Here is a 23,105-nt window from a genome sequence, read left to right on the forward strand (position 1 = left end):
ACCTCAAATACACTATTGAAATGCAACCTTGACAACTGGATGGGTGATTGTAAATTCACCTCTGGGGTGGCATCTATGTCCCTCATTGGCAGGACCAGTCGATGCTGATCACAAAATCGGTCTACAAAAAGTGACCCTCTAACTATGTTCAATAAGGGTTCTTGTGTTTTTATATGACTAAGCTTGTAAATGCCCAAGGGCCGCTAGGCTAGTAACCTCCTATGAACCTATGAAGCTATGAACCTATGCAGGCCTCCCAGCATATTCTCTCCAACATGAGCTGCTGATGTCATCCACTATAAGTTGACCTGCAGTCTTGTAGAAGCCAGACTTATGCTGTGGTGCTTTTGTAAAGTACTGAGTTCTGTAGTCTGGGTACTTAGATAGGTAGGAGTTCTTTTCTCACTGTAGTCAACTGTGTGTGTGTGTATGTGTGTGTGTGTGTGTTTGTGCTCTTGATTGATATTACAGAGAGACTTTTATATCAGCATGTGGGGCACTGTTATTAACATATTGTCCTCAACAGACACTGCTGATGTCATCAACCATAAAGTGTTGTCTGAGACACTTCAAGTCAAACTTCAGCTGTGGTGCTTGCCTTAAATACATAGTTCTGTAGTCTATCTGCTGATGTCATCAACCATAAAGTGTTGTCTGAGACACTTCAAGTCAAACATCAGCTATGGCACTTGCCTTAAATACAGAGTTCTGTAGTCTATCTACTAAGATATGTAGGGGGTTTATTCTCACTGCAGACAAGTATGTGTGTGTGTGTGTGTGTGTGTGTGTGTGTGTGTGTGTGTGTGTGTGTGTGTGTGTGTGTGTGTGTGTGTGTGTGTGTGTGTGTGTGTGTGTGTGTGTATGTGTTTATGCACTTGCTAATATCCTCAGCAATAAAGTGTTGCCTGAGACACTCTAATTCATACTTGAGCTGTGGTGCTTGCCTTAAATACAGAGGTCTGTAGTCTGTGTATTTATATATGTAGGGCGTCTATTCTCACTGCAGTCAACTGTGTGTGTGTGTGTGTGTGTGTGTGTGTGTGTGTGTGTGTGTGTGTGTGTGTGTGTGTGTGTGTGTGTGTGTGTGTATGTTTTTGTGCACTTGCTTGACATTACAGACAGCCTTTTACACCAGCATGTGGGACATTGCTATTAACATATTGTCCTCAACAGACACTGCTGAGGTCATCAGCTATATCGGATTTGTGGATGTGCACTATTCCCACCAGTGCAGGGTCAGAGACTGACCTGGAATTCAGTCAGAAATCACTACATCCTATACGATACAGATTACAATGACATGGCTTTCAGTCTATCCACATACATCATGGCATGGTTTGCAGGCCCAGTGTTTAATTGGAGAGAAACTCCTGTGATTCTTTTAGCTGCTGCATGTGGCTGGTGAGGTACATGAAAAAGAGAACAATTTACTCTAATAGTGTTCTGATGAGGTTCAAATACAGTGCTGTCATATAAGCCTAAGATATGAATATGATGGCATGACTTATGATGTGCACAGCATAGGCTTTCAATACCAGCGTAGACATTTGGTAGTCAAAGTTCAGATCGCTATCTGCATGTGTTACCATTGCTTGCATCATTGCATTTCAGCATACAGGATTATTGTCAGTCATGCAATTAGCGTGAAATTCCACTTTTCAGAAGAACAAAATAAAGACACATTTCTGCATTTATTTGTAGATTGCATGGCTTTGTCACAAATCATTTGTCTGTGTTAGCTCCTCCTGTAGTATGTCATCATTATAGGTGGACTCAATGATTACAGCCAATATGCAAGAATCAGGAAACGTGATAAGCCAAAGGCCACATACTTTAGTCTGAACTGTCAAAAAATAGATTCCAAACAGCAAAGGGCCAAGCACAGATCCCTGGTGTTCACCAGTGGTGACAGGTCTACTGGTACAGGTTGATTCATCAACTTTCACAGTATGTGTTCTGTCATTAAGCCAGTTGGTAACCCATCTAGTGACATGAGGTTTAATCCCCAGCTGGGGGACTTTCTGTATGATCCCTGCATGAAGGATTGTATTCAAACCTTAAGCCAGTTGAGGATAGTTTGCATGCACTTTCATATCTACATCCGGGCTTATCACACAAAATTAATGGGCTGTGACAACATCACAGATCACCTACTGCATGACTCATTTCATACACCTTCTTGACATGGTTTAATACACATTTCAACACTCCCTCCACACAGACTATGCTGCTGTAGAAGGGTGTTTTCACCAAGCATCCATGCAAGTTGGGGGGACAGCATCCAATACATGCATGTATAGACACATCCTGACTCTCCTCATCTGAGAGGTAGACCAACATGTCATTATGGGATTTTTCTAAATGGACACTAGTGATATCCTGGCTATGTGTAGCAGACCTGTGTGAGTTGTTAATTCCTCATCATGCCTGTTAGATCTGTTAGATGTCTTCAAATAGATCATCGAGGGCATGCATGATGACAACACTATCAGCCTTTTGAACTTGGCAAGCTCAAGGCATTTGAAAGAAATCCACACTGAGATAGTCACTCAATATATTGTCACATATGGCCATATGCACCTATATCACCAGGTGGGTAGACCAGTGTATTATATACATGGCATCTAAATGTTGACATGTGTGAAGTGAGATATATCTCAGGTCCAGTGATGAGATCCATACATTAGGACTGTCTGCTAGGGCCTTTCCTGTCCATTATTTAAGTAATGGTTATTACAGATGACATACACATCCTGTGTCCAAACAGCTGCCTGAAGGACTACAGCTTGTGGGCAATCATTGACTCTAACTGTGATATTAGTATAATACAGATAGTATCAACACACACCAAAGTTTGTTGCCACAGCCATGACAAAACCTGCAATGACAAGAAAACATGGGAGGATTTGTTATGTTATGTAAACAAATGCACGGCCCAGGTATAATGTGGACATCACAAACTATAATTAGACCAATAGGTATGCATCCTGCGTGTTGGGGTAGATGGTAAGTGGAACATCCACTAGCATGTGAGCACAGTTTCCAGTGACTTATAATGCTACTTACTATTTGCTACATTATCTTTTTAGACTAGCAGCAGCCTGTGTCCAGTATTATACAGTTACAACAGATGCATGTGTGCTTTTTTTCCCAAAAAGTCACATACTGAATGAAGGACATCTTAAAGTTTAGAGTTAGAATCAAGCATGCCCCTGAAAATCAGTGACAGTTGAGACATATGTAAAAGCCAAAGCGAGAGCTTGTAAATGTCAGATATATGTGGAATGAACACAGGATCTGGTAGAGGATAACCATGTGGCTGGCTGCCTCACAGGTGGAATATATGTCTACTAATGATGTTTTGTGGCATTCAGACACCAAGGAATCTTATGAGCTGTCTGGAGATTAATCTTGCAAACCACATTAAGGACCTTACTCTCTTTAATCGGGTCCCTATTACGTTATCGAAAACGCATTCTACCGAAAGTGTTTTCACTAAACTGTAAATAGTGAATGGCAAAATAGCAAAGCGACTTTTCAGTGAATTCTTTCCCGGGGAAAGAAGTCGCTTGGCCGCTTCGTTAGTTTGCCGTGTTTTGCACTGTAGTGCAGTCTCGGAGTGTGGTCTCACAGATTCCCTTATCTGGTATGGCTCCTGAATGCAAACGTGCAATAGTTACTGACCTTAGGGTTAGGGTGCGGGTTAAGGTAAGTGCATATCTAGTAATGTATTTAGCATACACATTAGGGTTAGAAGTATACTGCAGTGGTGGTGCTGCAGTAGCGTTGTCACCTCACAGTAAGACGTTGTCGTGTTCGATTCTCAGCTAAAGCGTCTTCTGTGTGGAGACATGCATGAATGGGCGTACCTTCGTTGAAGGTTGTGTGCCAGGGCTGGCAACTCGGTATGTAAAAATCTACTGCCAATCATTAGTGGTCCGGAGTTTCACTGTGGCGACCCTTAACCGGGAAAAGCCGAAAGATACAACAACAACAACAACTTTAGGGTTAGAAGTAGGGTTTAGTTAAGTGTATATATGTTTTTAACTGTTTACTTTTTTATTTTGGGTTAGAAGTAGGGTTAGGTAGCTGTGTATGTGTTTTAACTGTTTATTTTTTTTTATTTTATTTTTTTGTTGGAACAGCGATTTCTTTCCCTTGGAAAAAAATCGCTGTTCTGAGCTGTCGATATTTTCAGCTTTCAGTGAAATGGGGTCGATCATTCATCAATCGCTGTTTTCAGTGTTCGATGACGTGATACAGACCCCTTTAATCTGCTACACATCTGCAGAGCTAATAGCAGCATAAACACTCAAACTAAAGACTTCAGTCTCCATCACACATAGTTGCACACACTGTGTTAATCTGCGAGGTGTAGTTATCATAAGAAGCATACAAGCTGCACATTTTTTCACAATGGCATTTTAAAATTATTTTTTTTCAGCCATTAAGAAAGGAATGGTTTCATAGGTAATTACTAGACATTCAGTCCAGGAGACCACTGATAAAACCAGCCATATTTCCTAGTTGCTCCACAAAACTGTCTGGAAGTGTTTTACTCAGAGTGACACAGTGGGTAAATGGAAGATGAAAAAAATCAAACCCTGGAATAAGAGGAAGCAGCTCGTTAACAGCTCATAACCTTAATCCCCTGTGATAATAGCCAGATATATGAATACAATCACGTTTTGTTATTCCAGTACCAAAGGAGAGTGGGCTACCTGTTCACCCACTGCCACTATTTTTTTTTTTTTTAAACCAAGTAAGTGAACTAGTTTTCAAGGAATCTTTTCAGTGGCAACCAAGACCACAGGATTAAAGGTAAGTACAATATGTATAGTTTGTTTTTGGGGAGCCTGGAGGAAATGAGTGTACACAAACAAAACCCATGCAGACCCATAAAGAACATGCAAGTTCTGTACAGGTAGTGAATGGAGATAAGGATTGAAACCCAGACCCTAGAGATGTGAGGTAGCAATCTTTACCATTGAGCTCCAAGGCTTACTGAAATGTTGTACTACCTCTTCTAGGCATAAATGGATATTTAAACATTGTATCAAACTTCAGTAGTTTAAAAACGGGACTCCAGTTAGTCTGAAATCTTGAGTAATTATAAAACCTATGTTGGTCCCAAATTAGGTATTACATCATCTCTGTGTTCCAGTGTCTTTGCATCATTTACAAATGAATAATGCATGCTGGAAAGACACATTTGTTGCTCAGTGTTTCTCTCATCTCTGGAATAATTTTCTCTAGCACACAGATAGGCACTCATCCTTTAAAGCAAATTTTGATGACTGGATTCATGCCTCTACTATTGTCCCTGGCATGACTTGCTTTTCTCTCCTGGAAACATAAGGTATCCTGTGAGGATGATTATAATCTGTGATCTAACTCTATCCTATAACAGTGGAATGTTGGGGCACAGCAGCCCCATCACATGTGACTGCTGCATTCTCATTGACATTCTTTTGCTGGAATCCAGCTTTATGAATTAAAAAAGATACAATTAGTGGGTATTTTTCATGAAATGAGATAAAAATATTGCATGAGCATATGAACATATAAATATGTAAATCTAGCTATGTTTTTCTCTCTGTATACCATGTGTCCATGCCTTAGTCAAGGCTTGTGCAGATGAACAGATTTTCATTTGAACTGCAGCATATGTCAGTTCTGTCCTTATAATAGACTTACTGGGCAGTGGCATACTTCATTACAACCGGCGCACTTGCTGATTACATCAAACATTATATCTCTTACCGAACTGATGATGCTTGCATGAAGTCATTCTAATCCAGCTTTGCATAATTTTCCATATCCTGATGCCACTCCATAAGGGTGGCCCTACAACTGGCCCTGAGAATTACAAGCCCATTAGACTGATGAGGTTGATTTGTAAGGCCAAGGAAAACATTATAACAGACTGGATTAATGCATACATTAAAAATCTTATCAGACAAGATCCACAGCAATTTGATTTTTCTAAAAGGTAGATCTTGTCTAATGAATCTCATAAACTTGTAAAAAAAAAGGTAACACAAGCTATTGCCATTGGTCACAATGTACACATAGTCAATCTTGATTTGGCCAAAGCATTTGACAACATCTCCTATGCTAATATAATTAATGAACTAAATGTATTAGAAATAGTCCTCCATATGGAAAGATGGATACCAAATTGGCAATAAGACAGAAACTGCACAATGTAAGTGGCAGAAGCAATGGTAGAGAACATGAAGGTAACTAGTGGTATCCCAAAGACTTCAGTGTAGGGACCACCTTTGTTCAATATTAAATTGTCTGACCTACAGCCTAAACCCCAAGACTTACAGCTGACTAGGTTTGTGGAAGAATATAAACTGGGAGTCATTGCCAAATTCCCTTCTGACACAGAAACTCTCCAGCAGGAATGTACACTTATAAATGCCTGGTATATTGAAAATGGGCTTAAATTAAATGCTAAAAGATGCAACATTGTTGGGTTTGACAGACAAACCATCTATCGGCGTAGGGCATTGACAAATACCCCACTTTAAAATGTATTTAGAGAGCTGGAAACCTCAGCTTATAAATCTGTTTCCTTTCATAGGTTCATAGGTTCATAGGCAGGCACTATGCTATTGGCCCTGGGGCCAATACAAGCCCAGCCAAAAAGGTACCCTGGCTTTTGCCACCCAAGAAAATTATTTTCCTGTGCCACTGTCGAGCAGAGCCACAGAGGTGATCCCCGGGGTGAATTTCCTATTTCCCATCCAATCATCAAGATTTTTCTTGAAGAGTGCTAATGAGGAGCTTTGTTTGATATAGATAGGTAGTTTATTCCAGAGTATGGGAAGTCTCTGGGACAGGAATCTATCCCTCCGGCATGTTCTGTTTATTGTGGTGACAAGGTTTAGGTCCTTAGAGCGTGTAGCTTGGAGGGATTTGGATTTCTTTAAGTGGAGCATGTCCAACAGCTCTGGGTTTGACATAGCTTTGTATGTTAGGCAGAGATCACCTCTGAGTAGGCTATATGCGACAGAGTAAAGCTGGAGTTTTTTGAGACAGTCTTCGTAAGGCATCGGTTTGAGGCCAGTAATCCTCTTTGTGAGGTATTTCTGCGGTATTTCCAGTTGTTGTAGTTGTCTTGTGAGGTACATACCAAAAGGGGCTTTGTACTCTATAATGGGTCAAATGAGTGATGAGTAGAGGGGAACAATGACCTCTTTTTTTCTGGATGAGAAACCTTTTGTGATGAGGTGTGCCACGTCGAAGGATTTCCTGACTACTGTGGCGATGTGATTATCAAAGGAGAGACTACTGTCCATCTGTGTCCCAAGGTCTCTTATCACACTTTCGGTGTTAAGTATACTACCACCTATGTTGTAGTTCATGGGAACAGAGTTTTTACCAAAGGGGGTGACAATGCAGTTTTTGGCATTGAGCTTGAGGCCATGACTTTGACACCAGGCATCTGTCTCAGTGAGGCCCTTTTGTAGGATGACCACATCGTTAGGAGTTTTGATTATGGCTCCTAGTTTGCAGTCATCTGTGAACTTCATTAGCCAAAGACTTCCTGTGTTAGCCTGTACTTCAGAGAAGTAGATACCAAATCAGAGAGGACCCAGGACTGAACCCTGTGGTACTCCACTTGCCACTGGTCTGAAGTCGGATTTGGAGTCTGCTACTTTCACAGTGTGGGTTCTATCAGTGAGCCAGTTGGCAACCCATCTTGTGACATAGGGATTTATACCTAGTTTAGTGAGTTTATCTATAATTCCAGAGTGGGGGATGGTGTCAAAAGCCTTGGCAAGATCTAGATAGGCTGTGTGAACCACCTTACCCTTGTCTATGGCTTTGGTGACTGCTTCAAAGAAGTCTATCAGGTTTAGGAGACATGATCTGGCTTTTACAAACACGAACTGGGTGGGGTCCAGAGTTTTGAGATTACCAATGTCTTTGTTTATAAGTTCCATGATGATATGTTCCATGGCCTTGCAGACCAGGCTCATCAGGCTAATGGGGCAGTAGTTCCCAGGGTCCGTGGTGGCTCCTTCCTTGTGGAGTGGGATAACCGTCACTGTGCGCCATTCAGCAGGCACAAAGCCTGAGGTGAGGCTATGATTGAACATGGTACTTAGGTGGGGTGCCAGTTTGTTCTGTAGTTCATGTAGAACGCAGCCTGGGATGTTGTCTGGTCCCATGGATGCTGTGTCCTTGGCTTTGGGGAGTGTGGTTTTTACTTGTGCAGCCGTGATTACAGGAACTTTTCATTCTTCCGGTATAGAGATGGGCTCTTTAATGGGTGAGAGGGGGGGTAAAGTTAGCACTGAACCTATCTGCCAGGATGTTGGCAATATCAGTTGGGAGTGTATATTTAAAGCCATTGAGCTGTAAATCAGAACAAATCTGAGTGTTGCCATTAAGATTCTTGACATAGCTATAGAATACTTTGTGTCTGTCTTTAGAATCAGTGGTGATTTTGTTTTCGTAGCTAGCTGTGGAGAATTTTATCAGGGATCGCAGCTTCTTACTGCGGCTGACCAGGGAGCTCCTCCACTCATGGGATTTTACTCTCTTTTGCAACAGTTTCTTCCTTCTGTTGTACAGTTTGTTTATGGCAGGGGGCCACCAGATTGGCTTCCTTTTTTTGGAGGATAGCGTCTTGGTTCTGTTTGGGATAGCATGATCCATGCACTCATGTAAGTGCTTATAAAGTGTAATTGTGTAGGATTCAGTAGTCATAACCAGATTTCAGTACAAGTTTTTAGAAGTGGGGTAGCAAAAAAAACAAACATACATATTTCTTCCGCTGCAGACCCAAGCAATCTGGAAAAGATCTGCGAGGTGAAGGATACAGTTACTGCTATTTGGAAACTACCGACTAAGGAAATGACTGCAGTTCTGTGTGTGGCCTGGGCTACGTATGAACTGATGTGTCAGTGCTCAAAATGCAAGTGGCTGGGCGATCTGTCAATAATTGCAAAACTCGAGTCTTGATGAATGGTAGCATCTTTTGTGTAGTGCTAACGGCTGCACTGCTGCTACTAAATTACAAATAGCAGTTGTAGTATCTTGCAGGACCCCAACATAGCTTTTTATGTTTTCCCTGCTGTCTGCTGACCATTAGACTCGGTCTTAGTTTACTGGCCCATTTGTTCCTCGTGGATTAGAGTAACAGGCCATCATTGAGGTAACCATCTGGGGTTTTCAAATTTTGATGTTTTACAGCATAAGCCCATGTGTACCCAGCAACATGTTCAGGATTCAGTGTACAATAGTTGTCAGCAGGGGTGTGTAACCTACTACTACTATGAAGGTAGCCATTCCCTCCTTAAAGTTGATGCACTTCTGGGGCCCTTGTGTTCACGATTCAACCATGGAACTGCATGCGCCAGCATTTGCTCCATCACCATAGCCCTAAAGAGGTAATTTGTCAAGGTCTGTCACTACTCACCTTTCCCATTCCTGTGCAGGTACCCAAGCTGCTTATCCAACTCGGGTCATCTAAGTTTTAGTCAGTGCTTTCTCCTTCTTTGTCAACAGAGCACTCTCACCCTTACCTCAGGTTAAGGCAATCATGTCTACAAGCCATAAGCAAGTATTGGAACTCATTGCTTTAGATATAATAACTATAACCTCCAGTCTGACTAGGGTGTGGCACCTGACTGACTTCAGCTATGTGCAGTTACAATTCTGAAAAGAAAGTAGTTTTTTATTCAACTAATACACTTGTAAATAATTCCTGGCCTACATAACCTGTCTGCATATGATTTCAGTACTACCTAATGCAATAATAAATGAATGTAAGGAAATTCAAACACTTCCATTATGCAATACTCCTAATTGCCAATGTTAGCTATTGTTTTGGAAGTATAAAATTGGAATGTTATACCTTCCTTCTTTGTAATATCAAAGATACGTTTATTTATTTATATTTGGGCAGGGTTGCATAAATACAACATATGTGGTTGATAATAATTTTATATAAAGTTTCTAATGGGTATCTCCTTAACTACTGGGCAAGGGGTGTGTGTATGTGTTGATCTGCCTAACTACTGGGTAAGCTTTCATTCTATTAATTTATCAGAAGTCTGTGCGCATTTGTAAATCTCATTTTTATGTTAAATGACTTCATTTCAGGTTATCTGCAAGCTGCATTTGTAAGTCCCTTCAGTTTTATCAGATTATCTGCTGCAACTACTGGGCAAGCTTGGAAGTGGACAATAAATTTAGCTTTCAGTGTGCAATTAATCAGAGCTGCAAGCTTAGTCTGTTTTTTTTTTTTTTCCTGCTGCTGTGTTTTAACCTTTGGTGTATGTGTAATTAATTTAGTTAATTTAGTTTTCAGTGTGCTGTGTACTGTGCAATTAATTTATCAGACCTGCAAGCTTAGTCTGGTTTTCTTTTTACCTGCCTGCTGCTGTGTTTTAACGTGTCTGTGTCTGTGTGTGTGTGTAGAGTTTTAGATGGAAATGTTCTGAATTGGGTAGTTTTATCATTACTGGGTCCTTCTCCCACAGTAGGTAGATGCATTGCTGATACTGTACTGTGTTGTAAAGGGGGGTGGATGCTGTAGCCTGTTTTAGATATCTCAACTATGAACCTGTTACCAGTTTGCCATCCATTCCCTATTGCAATATTACTAGCGTATCATTGTTTTAATGCAACATAGGCAATTTATTCCTCAACATTATTTGTAGATGAAACTGTGAAATATAAAGTTGCTTGCTAGCATCAGCCTCTTCATTAGTTACAGATTTCTCTAATGTAGAATTATGTAGATGGCTTTTACTAGTTCAGAGATTGTGCATATTTACTGATACTGGTGGACTGTAGATGTTTGAGTAGACTTTTATGTTGGAAGGTGTATCAGAGCATGTGTATGTTTCATGTGCAAGGGGTCTATGATTTGAAAACAGCCCAAAGTTGATCTTTATCTGCCACTGGCAACATGTATTTTCTTTGAATGTGGGTTTCAATGCTGTCTCAATGAATGTGAGTTTCAAGTTTTAATGCTAAGTCTTGTTTCATTGTGAGACTGCATTGCTTTGTTTAACAGATATTTATTGGTGTTTGTGCTGTAAAATGCAAAATAAAACTTTTCTGGCAAATCATTTAGGAATGAAGTCTCTAAATGACCGACGTTAAGTTTCAGACATCATAATCTTCAGAAAAATGCATGCTAAAGCAAGACCTGATATTCTATCAACTGTCGTAAGTTTATACAAGGTCAATTTTAGTACTGTTTGTATGTTCCCCAATATAGTTGGCCTTTTCCAGATTTCCTGCATTAAGAGGTTGAGAGGTATGTGCAAATAAATCTTTATAGAATCAGGAATATCCAAACCTCTCAACTGTCCCCAATTTTGGCTCAAAATGTTGCTCTCCCTCTAATAATCTCTCCGCAAAATAGCAATTTTGGAAGAAAACGTGGAGGGTTTACTTTTTATAAATAACTGGACTTATACATTACTTTTATTTCAGAAATGCATGTAGATTCTCTAATTTTGTTAGCTGCTCTAAGTTAACTGTGCTCATATTAAATGGTGTCCCTTCTTTGACAGGTTCCCAGCTGTATTGTCTGGCAATTGTATATTTTTGCATCACATTTTTGGTCTGTTTTTCATAAAATTGTGGTTTTCTGGCAAATTAGTGGCAAATTGTTAAAGACTGAAGAAAATAATGGCAGACATTTGAGTTTCAGATTTCATACCTTTCAGAAATGCAAGACCTACTACTATTCTATTATCTCTTCTAAGTTTATAAGAGCAATATTTAAAAAAATGTCCTTATTTTTGGGCCTTTGCCTCAGTTTTATTTATGAGTTTGTTGCTCTAAGAGGTTTTGTGTGCGTGTGTGTGTGTGTGTGTGTGTGTGTGTGTGTGTGTGTGTTAGGTAGGTAGCATACCTCTTAACTGTCCAAATTTTGCAGAATGTCCAGATTTTTGCCCCATATTTTTTGTCTGTTCCTCATAAATTTTGTGATTTTCTATAAAATCATTGAAGGCTGAAGTTGCTAAATAATGACAGACATTTGAGCTTCAGACTTCATGTCCTTTAGAAAAATTCATACTAGCACAAATCCTGTTATTCTAGCAACTTTCTCATACTAGCACAAATCCTGTTCTAACAACTTTCTAAGTTCACGAGAGCATTATTTAATATCTGTCCCTGTTTGTTCTAGGTTTTGTCCATATTTCTTGCACTAAGAGGTAGGTACTTTCTTGCACTAACAGGTAGGTACTGTAGGGGTGTGTGTGAATGAAACATCTTAGTTAGGGGTAGCAGGTGGTTAGTAATTTACTCAAGCTCAAAACCTGTACCTTAGTTACAGAAAACAAAAGCATAAATTCTCTACCCCAACTACCATGCTGCATTTTTTCAAAGAACTAACATTTCAGGTTAATTTTCAATTCAAGGAACAGAGTTTGAGTGAATTTATATTATATTACTGAAGAGGCATTACAGCAAATGCCTCTTCATCGACACTAAAAGTGCGAACCGTGAATTACGAGAACGGCAGTAGCTTGGCTGGGGACTGGGGAGGGGGGGTAGCAGTTTGAGAGCTGTGAGTACAAATTTGAAAATCCTAGCTACACCCCTGGTCATAACTATATTGTCCATCTGCATGGGTGTCATGAAGTTCACCACTTCTGTCTTAAGAAGCATGAAGTTCACTTTGGAGAAATTTTTTACCATGGTTTCCTTAATGGGGGGTGGAGGCAGGATGTGGATATCTAGGGTAATTAGCTTATGGTCGGATCGGACCAATGAGGCGTTGACTTCAGGTGTGGAACACCGGTCACTCATGTTGGTAATGACTAGATCTAGGATATTGTTGCCCCTGGTGGGGGTGTGGATAAGTTGATCCAGGGCATTGGTGTTTATGAATTCCGGAAAGCGTTGAGCAAAGGAGTTGGTACATGAGTAGTTTTCCCAGTTAATGGTGGGGTAGTTGAAATTGCTCATTATTAAGGTGTTTGGTTGAACCCTAATATTTTCCAGTACATCAAGAAAAGAGGAGTGGGAATCCTGGGGCATGGCGGGCGATCTGTAGCAAGCTACAATTTGGATTGCAGTTTTTCCCAGAGTTAGTTGCACTTGGATAACCTCGGCTGCATTATGCTGAGCAACTAGCCCGGAGGTGTGGATATCCTTAATGAATATGGACACACCTCTGCCTTTGGTGTTCCGGTTCAGGTTACATGGCCGAAAAGTGTGGTATGATTTACAGCCTGGTAGTGCAGGGGTGCTCTCTGGAGCCTTGAACGAGGTCTCAGTCACTGCACAGATATAGATGTTCTCCATTTTAAAGAGTGCTTCAAGTGAGTGCATTTTGAGATTTAGACTTCTAGCCTTGAGTAGCATCATCCTCAGTTTTTGCTTGCCTGTTCCTGTTATGGTGGTGAATTTGTCATTTGAACCTTGCCTAAAAAAGGCACTATAGGGGAGGCAAGAACCTTAGCCAGTATCCGGAATCCCAGGGGTGACAGGTGCAGGCCATCTCTGGCAAAGCATCGTGGTCTGTCGACCATGTCATCCCAGGCAGACAGATACTGGATCCCTTTAGAATGGCAACAGAAGCTTAGCTAATTGTTGAAGTCAATCATTTTGTCCTTGTACTGAGGCATCATTCTGGGTAATGACAGAATGCTACTCAGGGCTAGGATCATACCTGCCTGGGCTACAAGATCGGAGATCTCTTCCATGTCTCTTTTCATGTAGTCCAGGGAGATATGTCTCAGGTCATTCACACCAACATGTACAATGACAGAGTCATATTTGTACTTGTTATGGAGTGACCTGAGTGTGTGGGTTATGTGGCAGATCCTGGCACCCGACAGGCAGCTGACAGTAACCTTCTCCTTGTTTAGCCTGGTGAGTGGGACATCAGTGTGCCTGACTATAGAGTCATCACCACGTAGCAATAATCATCAGTAAATCCTGTTTAGCAGAGTTGATCAGCCATGAAATACCAACTAATCTAAAGATGTTACTACCCCCTTGAGTTCAGCACTGATCAAACAAATTATAGATTATCAACAAATCCAAAACAACACCCTGTGTGCAGAACCAAAATGCAAAACAGATGTTTTGTATTTTGCCTCTGCACACAGGGTGTTTTGTTTTCATTGTTTTAATTTTGTACATCTTAAAAAGCCTTTTGTGGATTTGTACTTTTTGAGTTATAGAATACAACATCCCCTTTGGGATATACCTCAATAGATACATCAAATAGTTGAAAAGACCCCCGACGTTCCTAACAAAGAAGATCACAGGCTTAACATCCCTAAGATAACAGACAAGTCTAGAAGCACTATCCCTCTTTTCTATATCTTATAGATTTCTCAGGGGAGACCTTTGACTTGCATTGTGAGCAATCAAGGAACCAGCAGTTCAGGATCTGTTGCACTTTCACAAATTAAACATTCCCACAATTACCAGAACAAGAGATCTCAACCTGCTTCAGCGTATCAAAAATCAAGGTGGAGAGACAAATTCATCACTCAGTGTCTCCCTTGCCTCTAGAACAGACTCCCCATACAGATTTAATAATGTCATACACCATCTTCCTTCAAACAGGACCTGGAAAATTGGATGGATATTCATAAATTCACTCTATGCTTGACTGGCCTAGGCTTGCTTGAGATGGTGGGTACAGTCTACGGTGGGAACTGACAAGGTCTAATGGAAATAAGACTCAATAGCCTTGAAATGATGCCTCTGACTCTTAGAATATTTCCAGCAGAACTGCATAAAATGTTTAGCACATTTAGAAATAAAATGGAGTTATCTTGCATGCTGGTCAAAATGTTTCATACTACACTGAGCTACCATCCACTGTCAGCATGAATACCGGTTGTACTCAGTGTCACAGTGATGTCCATTGTGTTTTGTGGACTAACATATTTCATCAGAATTAAGAAAAAGTAGCATGCTTCTAGCAGACTAAACAGGGACTGCATAACCTGGCAGTCCATTGGTAATGTTTGCTGTAGAACTACCATATGAAACTGTGATGACTCCTTTCACCACTCGGTCAGTTTGGTTTAAATTCAAAAATGAATGAAACATAGCTTTTCTTAGGACCACAAGGTGAATATCACCAATCACATCTAGGTTGAAATTAACCAAGATAAGACATTCCCTAGGATTCATTAATGCCTTCGCTAAATATACACTAAATGTACACTGTTCTGACTAAACAGACATGATTCACACCCTCTTCCTCCTAATTTGAGTTTTCCTACTGATTTTCTTGGAACCTTAAATACCAATGGGGATTCATAAAGTTTACCAGAAAGTATAGACTACATCTACTCTTAATGTAATCTTTCAGATTGACTAGAAAGTACAAAAATGTGGTAAAGATGTTTTTGAAGACAGATTATGTACACTTAGTGTCAGCATTAACGAATCTGGCCCAATGTGTTTTATAACACTTAACATTTTGAATACTTTGGAACTACATATAAGCTAAATGAGAGGATTTGCTCCCACATTTTAGATATACGTAAGCGTGCTGAAACAACTGCTCTATATAACATACAGAATAAGAATAGAGAACATACTTTTAAGTTTAGAGTTGCTCAATGACTGTTTCAATAGAAACATGGAGGTGATCTAGTTTTATAGGTTCATAGGCTGGTACTAGGCTATCAGCCCTAGGGCCTATACAAGCCTAGCCATAACAGTTCCCTGGCTATTTCTACCCAAGACATTTACTTCCCTTACTACTTAGCAACTGAACCAGCAGAATATAAATGGATTATTTATTTTAGAGCAGATTGTGCACCAGGTTTAAACATAATAAATGCTATCTTAAATGTTCTGGGTTGTATAGTTCTTTAATCTACATCACATGAGTTTTTAAATAATTTTCATTGGATCTTAGAATGCATTTAAATTATGATGTGGTTTTAGCTGATGTAGTGCATCAAAAAAGAGTCTTGTATTTGAAAGCTTTGCTCTATTAAACCTTTGGTCTATTCATTTTGTGTGCAGAGCTCTCAGTTCTTTATTACTTTGGATACTTAATAATTATCTTACTTATCTTATACGCACCATATCAAGTAACAGATCCTACTAGCCTGCCTGGTGGTATAGGGTTAGATACATTGATAGCCTGAGTATTACTAGTGGCCCAGGATCTGGAGGACTGGTCTGGAAGAAAATAACTGAATACTTGGTTTCAGCTCAAATTTTGGGAGCTCAGTGTTGGACAAGGACAGCAATGACCACTCCCAGGTTAAAAACAGAGGACATACATTAGGAATGCTTGCAATTCCTTGGAATAAGCTGATGAGGAACAGTACAGATACATCTACATCACTGTGCACTTAGTTGATGTTTGTCTTTTGGCTTTTCCCGGTAAGGGGTCGCTACAGCAGAACTCCGGTCCGCTAATGATTGGCAGTAGATTTTTACGAAACGCTGAGGTGCCAGCTCAACGTCCAACCTTCAACGAAGGCATGCCTATTTACGCACACATGTCTTTCGAACGCTACCCAACTGTGGGGAGGATATGTAGACTCCACACAGAAGGCACTCCCAAGCCCAGCCGAGAATCGAACGGGAGAACCTCTTGCTGTAAGGCAACAACGCTACGGCCGTACCATAGTGGCATATGGAAATCACTACATGGTGTGCAATTAGTGCACAACTGAAATTACTACATAGTGTGCAGTATGATGATGGATCAACCATCAACAGCAAAGTCCAAAAGTATGAACCATAAGTCATTGTCTTCCAGAAAATGTCTAAACCTATGATGATTTTTTTTCAGAGATAACCTTTGCAACATATGAGTAGTTAGCCATGTGGTAGACAGAAGAGGAACATCCCAGAGGTCAGAAGGTCAAGCTTAAAAAACTGGATGCCATCCTGGCACAGGTAGTAGGCCTCTACAATTATTAACAATTAATGCTTTAATTTGTAGATACGCAGTGTACTCAATTACTCCAATCATTGCCATATATTATTATTATTATGGAAACAGTCTGAAAACTCAAGTAGGAGTTTGCAGTTGTATCATCCTCCTGTACCACCTTACTTTTATGTGCTAATCATAACCCTACCCCCGCCCATAACACCAACCCTACACATTACATTACTAAAAGCCTTTTCTTAACAGTACTACTAAACAAGACACAAGGACACAGTGCATGCATGCGCGCATGCACACACTGCATGCACAACACCAAACCTTCACATTACATTACTGAAAGCCTTTTCTTAACAGTACTACTAAACAAGACACAAGGACACAGTGCATGCGTGCACGCATGCACACACTGCATGCACAACACCAAACTTTCACATTACATTACTGAAAGCCTTTTCTTAACAGTACTACTAAACAAGACACAAGGACACAGTGCATGCATGCGCGCATGCACACACTGCATGCACAACACCAACCCTACACATTACATTACTGAAAGCCTTTTCTTAACAGTACTACTAAACAAGACACAAGGACACAGTGCATGCATGCGTGCATGCACACACTGCATGCACAACACCAAACCTTCACAACATAAAATCTAGTTTTGGTGAACACAAAAGATGGCTTTTTTGCAGGGGAGTCAAGCACCCCATACATCCTTTAGTTGGGAGATACCACCCCATATCTCCAACATATGCATACATATACCAACTCCAAGGCTGCACAACAGTGAGGAAATGTGCAACCTCAAAGATCATTTAAAGACGTTTTTTATCATTATCTTTGACCAAATAGCATCCAATTAAAAGCCACTTTGTATCTTGACAACTTCCTGTCAGGCAGCTGCTAGAGTCCAAAGACTGCATGTCATTCCTGCTTGTCAAATAGACTTTATGAAGGATTGATACTTGCATTATTCATACTGTACTTCCCAAACTAAGCTTAACTGATGATTTATTATGTGTCTCCCTGAAGACATGATACTCATATTAGGTTAGTGTCCTAGATATAAGTTAGATGAAAGGGGAACAACATAAGATGAACCCCCCAGCATGTATCATCAATCCCCAGGTGCTACTCTTAGAGGGGCTTTACATTGCCCTTTTTAGCTGCTGACCTACACAAGACTAATGGCACAAATATAGAAGTATAGAAGCCTACACAGGACTGTATCTGAGATTTAAAGCTGTTTTGTAGTTTCACTATTTGGATTTGTAAAAGAGATAGTTTTATGAGTTCCATCTTCCAGCAGCAATTTCATTAACATGCATTCAGCAGCTCCATCTTTGTTCTGAATGATGTTTGGCAACAAACTAAGTTGTCCTGGGACATCTTTGGGGGGTTAGGTTAATATTAAGGGGAGTTAAGTGGGTTGGGGAGGTAAAAGGGTTAAGTGGAGGCAGGGATGGTTGGGAGGAAGTAAGATAATGATGGGGTGGGGCTTAAGAGGTTTAGTCTAGTGCAGTTGGGTTAAGCAGTCACATTTTGGCGTGAACTTGCTAAGGTCAAGTGACTTCCGAGACGACCGGTTGGTATTCCTGGGGTACAAGTAGGCCTTGGGTTGCTTGTTGGTGTCTGTTGAGGAAGCTGGTGAGGTATATGGGTAATTAAACATTTTCTTTTGGCTTTGGTGGCCGGGCTGTGAATTGGCAGAGAGGTCAAATGGGTTGCAATATTGTTAATTAATTAATTCATTTATTTATTTATTTATTTATTTTTTCCTCATGGCGTCTTCCTTGCAAGGTTGACCTCATTGGGCTGCATGCTTTTGGTGTTGAGCAGGGTGCTGATGGCTTTATCATTGGTGGGTAGGGTGTATTTTCCCCTTTCCCCTATATTGTACATGTCCGTGCAGTTTCTGGAGTTGTAGGGTTTAGTAATGTAATGGTCTGAGTAGGAGCTGCAATCATGCATGGTACAGTTACTCGGTTAGTGTTTCAGCATGTGGGGAGATTTGAGTGCATTGGCAGTTCCCAGTGTGGGTTGGTTTCATTGCTCAGGGAGCCCTGCTTATATAAAAATAGATTACTCATGTCACATAAAAAAAAAAAAAAAAGGGAGACCCGCTCTGAAGAGTTTCGTCAGTTTGGGTTAGGATAGTGGTGGCTTTCTGTTCTATTGGTGTAGAGGGCAATCTTTCTGGTTAGTTTTCATTCATGGTGGGGGAATTCATGGCATATCTGATGCTTAGGAGGATAAATGTGGATTTTGCGGGCTTTGAGTTTTCTTGTTCACAGGGGCACCCGGGGCATGCATAGTGGAACAGCGTGAGCTGCCCAGCGGTTATCGGGCATGTTGGGGGGTTGCATGGCTTGGATCTGAGGCCATGCCTCTTAACTGTGCATATTTTAGCGGTGGTTGGTAAGGAATAAAAAAAAAAAAAATGTGGAGCGGGAAAGGGTGGCCATCGGTGGTTTCTGGCTTGATCTCATGTCGCTCAGCTGTTTAGATTTCGCAGAATGCCCTAAATTTGACTTATGTTTTGTTTTGGTCCATTTTCGTTTTGATGATATAAAAAAAAAAAAAAGGGGGGAAAGGCACATCCAGCGGCCCCCTTTGAGGTTTTACAGGAGCAATAGTTGACATTCACGGTGTTTCATTGAATGCCTGGACTTCTGCCCCATACTTGGGTCCTTTGCTCATTGGTGGCTTTTCCCAGTCTCTGAATGAGGCGTGCACAGCTGGTGCAACAATTGGTTTCAGTATGAGAAGAAAAAAAAAATAGTGCTGTATATGTTGTCTCTGCTGGGGGTCAATGCATGCAATATGCTTGTTGCTTCAGCTGGGGATTGAGTTGCAGAGTGGTGGGTCGGACATGGGGAAATTGTGGTTGTGGCAGTCCTGGTTGAACATGTTGGTGTGTTTTGCTTGAGTTTGAGGACCCTTGTGTGTTTCTCTGCTAGAGCTTGCCTTCCTGCCTGTGTAACATGATTGGGAGCAAGTGAATGCTGTGAACACAGTGTTTGGTGATGGATGGAAGTCCCACCTACTTGACCAACCGACTCTGCAGTATCAGTCACTTCTCTATTGGGCACTGTGGATGATGGCTGTTGCCCATCATGTCCTTTAGATCTTACTATATGTTGGAAGCCCTCATGTTACTGATGTCTCCAGTTAATGATGCTGATATTTTAAAGTGTCCAGTTGTAAAAGTGTCTCTGATTTAGGATTTTGATGGGGCAAATATAGTGTAAGATTGGATTAAAGAGTGCTTCGGAAGATGTCACAATTATACTGTAATGGGCCTTATTTTGTGCTTTGCCCATTAGTTATTTAAGAGGTATGAATGGCAGGTAGTGGCACTGTTACTAGAAATAGGAACTTATACATATTTGCAGGTGACTAAAACTAACAGTGTGATGTTGCTTGGGATACAGATGGTGACGTAACCTTAACACATACGCGCAATGATTATAGTTGTAGATGTTGCCTCTGGAGATATTTATTAATCCACATTCCCTTATGCTGTAGATGTCAGCTTAATACTAAGTCCCTTTTGTTATCTCTGGACTGGTTTACAGTTGTTGAGAGCTGTCTGTGATTCACTTTACAGCTATATACATTCTATTCTTAGAGGACTACAGGAAGAAGGTTGGGGTGAAGCAGTCTATGCAGTGGGTCACAGGCAACGGGTTTATATATCACCCTCTTAACAATGATGATGGGTGGGGTCACAGGGCAGTTAAGGTATATTGTTTGTCAAAAAATAAACAGACACACAATGCTTAGCAATTACAGCAGACTGCTGTTCGGGTCACAATATAAATTTGTAATGCGGGCGCTTTAGCTGAGGTTGAGAGGTGTGTTGTGGGTTTCTCATACCAAAGTTAATTGTCAGTTTGGTTCCTCCATTATTCCTGGCTTTGTACAGATTTCGTGCTTAGGACAAATTAAAAGTATAAAAATGTACATGCATTACAGCAATAAAATAAATACATTATGACATTCTCTCCCATTGAAACATGAAAGGTTTGCTCTGGTTGATTCAGAATTATATGATTACCCTGGAAGTTCATGCCATATGGTTTAATTGAATGCCTGCAGTTCTGAAGGTATTGAACTGACTCATTGCCTGCATTGTTTGAGCTGGGAGGTTGAGAGGTATATATGTGTTAGAGTTTTTGTCATGGCTGGCAAGCGAACAGGGAGAAAAGGGAAAGAGGGGAGAAAAAAAAAGGAAGGGAGCTCTAAGTCCTAATTACATTTTTTTATTTTTTATTTTTATTTATTTTACATTTGTTGACTGGGCTAGTCCAACTGGGTACATGTCCATTTTCAGTGGAGGCCTGGGGAGAAAAGCTCCACATTCCAGAAAAAGATCACAATAGCATAAGTACATTACAAGATTTAATAAGTTTAACTAGTAAATACATTTTAGCTAAGAGAATACTAGTAAATACATTTTAGCTTAAGAGTAAATACATTTTAGCTTAAGAGTAAGGAAAAAGTATTCTAAGCTAACAAATCATGTTTGGATATACATACAACCAAAAACAGTAGGTAAGTAACATTGAGCACTGTTTGAACTTTCAGTTGGTTTTACAGACAAAGATGTTAATAGAAAAGGAAATAGCTAGTTTTGTGTGAGTGAGAAAAATAGGGTCAAGGAAGTTAGTCTGGGTTTGCACAGGGGCATAGCCGGTGAGATTTAAGGTATGGTTTGAGCTTGGATTTAAATAGGGTAGTAGAAGGTAGGGAGGGAGTTCCAGGTTTTACCCACGGTGTTAGAGAATAAAGAATCTCCTGCCAGGTTGTTGGTTTTACATATCTTTACCATTATTTTGTTTGAAGAGCGCAGGGTTTTCAGGTTATTGTAGGTTAGATTGGTTAGTATTGGAGTAGATGCAGGATGGAACAGTATCTTATAGGCAATAGTTAGCTGGTTTGATAGGATAAGATTTGGCAATTCTAACCAACCTAGTTGATTAAGATTGTTACAATGATGGGTTCTATAGGTAGAACCAGTTGCAAATCTGGCAATATTATTGTAGGAGCTAGCCAGCTTGTTCAGATTGCTTTTGCATAGTTTGGTGTAGATTGGGGAAGCATATAGCAGGGTTGAGATAAGGTGGGTCCGGGCAATAGTGGTTCTTGCTAGTGGGGTAAGAAAGGGTTTGATCCTGTAAAGGGAGCCTAGTTTTTTGTTTACTGTTCTTGTAGTGTTGTTAATATGTTACTCAAAGGTGAGGTGGTTGTCAATTAGTACTCCAAGTAGTTTTGTAGTAGAGTCTGGAGATATGATTGTACCATTGCTAGATGTGATTGTGAAATGTAGTGGGAGGACTCTGCGGGTGGGAGTAAATAGTAGCATTTTTGTTTTTTTTTGGGGTTCAGGATGAGACATCGTTGAAGGAGCCAATTCTCTACTATGTTAAATGTGTCTTGGGTAAGGGAATGCAATTGTGAAAGTGAGGAGGCTGAGCATATTAGTGTAGAATCATCTGCATATTGGATACAGCTGGTTTGAGGTAATACAGAGTGTAGGTCGTTAGTAAAAATAGAAAAGCGGAGAGGACCCAATATGGAGCCTTGAGGGACTCCAAGGGCAATTGGTAAGTGGGAAGACAAGTTGTTTTCCCATAGTACAGCCTGTTGCCTATTATTTAGATAGGATTGGAACCATTGAATAGCAAGTGGATCCAGTGAGAAGTTGCCAAGTATGTTTATGAGTAGCTGGTGGTTGACCATGTCAAAGGCTTTTGACAGATCAATGAAGAGGGCTGAGGAAAGAGTGTTACTATTACGGTTTTTATTAATGACATCTGTGAAGGAAAGAAGAGCAGAAGAGGTGCTGTGAAATGGGTGGAATCCATGTTGGCAGGTAGCTAATAGGTTGTTTGCTAGGAGGTGGTTTAATAGTTGCTTATGAATGCACTTCTTCATGATTTTAGCCAGAGGGGATAATATGGCTATTGGCCTATAGTTTGAAAAGTCTTTGGAATTACCACCTTTATGCAGGGGGATAACATGTGAGATTTTCAAAATAGTTGGAATAGTTCCTTCAGAAATAGTTCTGTTAATGAGGATGGATATGGGGTAGGCTATGGCATTGGCTGCTTTTTGCAGGTATCCTCCAGGTAATAGATCAGCAGAGAGGGTGGTGGGTTTCATTTTTTTGATAAGGGTGCAAACAAAGGATGTTGGAATGGGTTGGAATTGAAATGTTGGGGGG

This window comes from Protopterus annectens, chromosome 17.part0, assembly GCF_019279795.1.
Source record: "Protopterus annectens isolate FY-2018-M chromosome 17.part0, PAN1.0, whole genome shotgun sequence".
In the NCBI taxonomy this organism is placed as follows: domain Eukaryota; kingdom Metazoa; phylum Chordata; order Ceratodontiformes; family Protopteridae; genus Protopterus; species Protopterus annectens.